Here is a 2,996-nt window from a genome sequence, read left to right as displayed (position 1 = left end):
TGCTGGTCACTATGTACTGAAAAATGCTGATGGAAAAGTTCTGGCTATAATCAAGAAAGATGCAGATTTGACTTACTTGCATAATGAAGACTTGATGGATATAAGAGATTTGGTGATTCCAGAAGGGCACATTCACTACCAAATTCTCAATATCTTTAGGGAAAGAGCTGCATCTGTAATGGCAATGAGAAGACAAGCTGCCTACAATGAATGGAAAAGACAAAATTCCTAGATTAGGTTTTGTTTTGTAATGTCTTCGGACAGCTTTTGATTATATAATTTGTTTATGTTATTTGATTATGTAAATTTGATTTTGAATTTGATGTGTATTTTTAACTAAGTGTAAGTAACCTTAGAAATGTTTTGGGTCAGCTGAGGTGTTCCAATCTAGGGGGAGATTGTTGAGTCAAAAATTTGACCAAAATGAAGTATATGGAAGATTGGAATCTTCTCAACCTCCTCAGAATTCGCTAAGAATGGATCCGGGCACACCTTAGACCTCCGAGCATGCTTTTACTTAGCCGGGTACGATATTTTGTCTATCGGGCAAGGTTAACTTCAAGTAGTCTTCTTTAGTTGATATCCGAGCAAGGTTTGCAAATTAGTGCATTGCCGGGCAAGGTTCACTAGTTTATGAATATCTGAGCAAGGTTCACTTTATCAAGAAAGTTTGTTCTTCATAGCCAAGTAAGGTTTACTCCCGTGTAAGCTTTTGGCTAACCAAGTCCATGAAGCCAAGAGATTGGAAGACCGGGCAAGGTATTCATTAATAATAGTGGTCCGAACAAGCTTGATGTAAATGGAATATCTCTAAGTAACATCGAGCAAGGTTCAACTCAAGCAAGGAACAATACTCCCGAGTACACTTTGCTAATAAGTTATTTTGTAGCAAAGAGTTGAAATGGACCATTGAAGAATAAGGTTGCTCGTAAGGGTTTGTCGGGCAAAGTCTGGCAAAGTCAAGAAGACTGAAGCCTACCCGGTGAGTATTTTACTTGGTAAAATACTCTTCAAGTAAAGTCTACCCGGAAACTGATCCCGGGCACACTTCTATGTTACCTAGTCCTGAAAGATGGCAGAGTACACAGCGTACTCGGAAAGTGAAGATTAATGCAGAGCCTACCCGGAATACCTGTTTTACACTTAGAATATTTTCTGATTATGTAATTTGAATATGTATGTATGTTTGGGGTTTCTAGAAGGAATGACAGCTGTCCTAGGATGGCAGGCCTATAAAATGAATAATTTAGGGCACGCCTCCAACGGATTCGAGCTGTACACTTTTGGATAAGAAAGAACATTTTCCTTAAAAGTGATGGCTGTCCTAGAATACGTACGGAAAAAACCCTCATTCAAGAAACCCTAAATCGGTTATCTAATTTGTATGATGAAAGTTATATGAATGGAAATCTTTTGAGTGAATCTTGTTTGTGTTGGTTACCTTTGAATACTGTTTATGCAACCGTATGTTTGTTATTGATTCAGTCTTTAACAAACGGTCATCTTTCTAAATATAGCAACCCGTCATTAACTCCCTTGTCGACACATCTATTTGTGTGAGTTATGACATGATTAAGTAAGATCCAGCTGAAATCAAGGGACCAGACATTTATTATACTGAAAAGTTGGATTTAATAAATATGCAGCTCGATGAATATTTAACACATCTTTTTATCCATTGAGCATGGATTATATACGTATATGGCTTAAACAAATGTTCATTTTCTTGAAATAATGTCTTACTTTTCTTATTTGCCTGATTCATCCTCTAAAAAACATATGACAAATAAGGTTTTTCATCCATATCAGACAATTGCAAAACCCTCAACAAAGGAGTCATTGTCACGGTAATCTACATTTTTTTCCAAAAAATTTCATTCCCTCACGAACACATCGAACACATTGATTATATTTGTATATGGCTTAAAAAATATTCATTTTCTTGTTATAATGTCTTAATTCCATTACTTGCCAAGCAGAGGTTCCAAAATATTATGAGATAACTTAATGAAATAAAAAAAACTAAACCAACTGTGTAGTTCTATTAAGAAGAACCTCGACGTCCGTTAAGCGAGTGTTTGGTTTTCTCGGTCCCAACTTGTTATAAGATCAAGTTAGATCAAACATACTAAGTGTTTTTGAGAAAACAATTTAAAATTAGTTGATAAAATAGTTTTAGAGAAAATATGAGATTCGGTGGTGTGTCTTGGTTCGGTCCTTGACTCGGAATAAAACCAAGGATGGTTGCCACATACCCAATACCATAGAACTTATTAATATAAACTTATAAATTATAATACACAAATCTTGCTTGTAACATATTAATAAATCATTTTAAATATAAAGCATTTAAACAAGAGTTCAGTTTTGGTTCAGTCCTTGACTCGGAATAAAACCGAGGATGGTTGCCACATATCCAATACCATAGAACTCATTAAGATCAACATAAAAATAATAATACTCAAATCTTTCATACAATATGTTAACAAAAAAGTATAAACCAAAAGTTCGGTTTTGGTTCGGCTCTTGACTCGGGACGGAACCGAAAATGGTGGCCACATACCCAATACCATTGAACTATTAAAAATGATTTGGAAACTATAAGTAAGGACAAAACAATATTGATAAGCATAAACAAAATTAATGCATAAACTAAAGCATAAGTTAAGTATATCTCAAGGACTATAATAGTCCTCCATGTAGCCTTGCCTTGTAGCACAACACTTCAACCGACCGTGACCGGAGAAGTGAAAGCCGAAGGAAACAAGGGTGTATTTTATATATATGTTGCAACCTCAAGCTTTAAGTAACAAGAATTAGTTAGAAATAAAGATTAGTATTAGCTTGACCTTGAGAAGTTAAACTATTAAGAACTTGAAGAAAGAATACTTGGATCTTAGATTGAGAGAGAATTTGGAGAAGAAAGAGCAACCAAAATGGTGCATGGGACATTTCTTTTATAGTGGTAGAAGTATGGTTTATTCATATGGGGTAAA

Source organism: Bidens hawaiensis, unplaced genomic scaffold, assembly GCF_021521415.1.
Source record: "Bidens hawaiensis isolate Kalapana, Puna unplaced genomic scaffold, B.hawaiensis_p1.1 tig00032089_1, whole genome shotgun sequence".
Taxonomy (NCBI): Eukaryota; Viridiplantae; Streptophyta; class Magnoliopsida; order Asterales; family Asteraceae; genus Bidens; species Bidens hawaiensis.
This window is presented reverse-complemented; position numbering follows the sequence as displayed.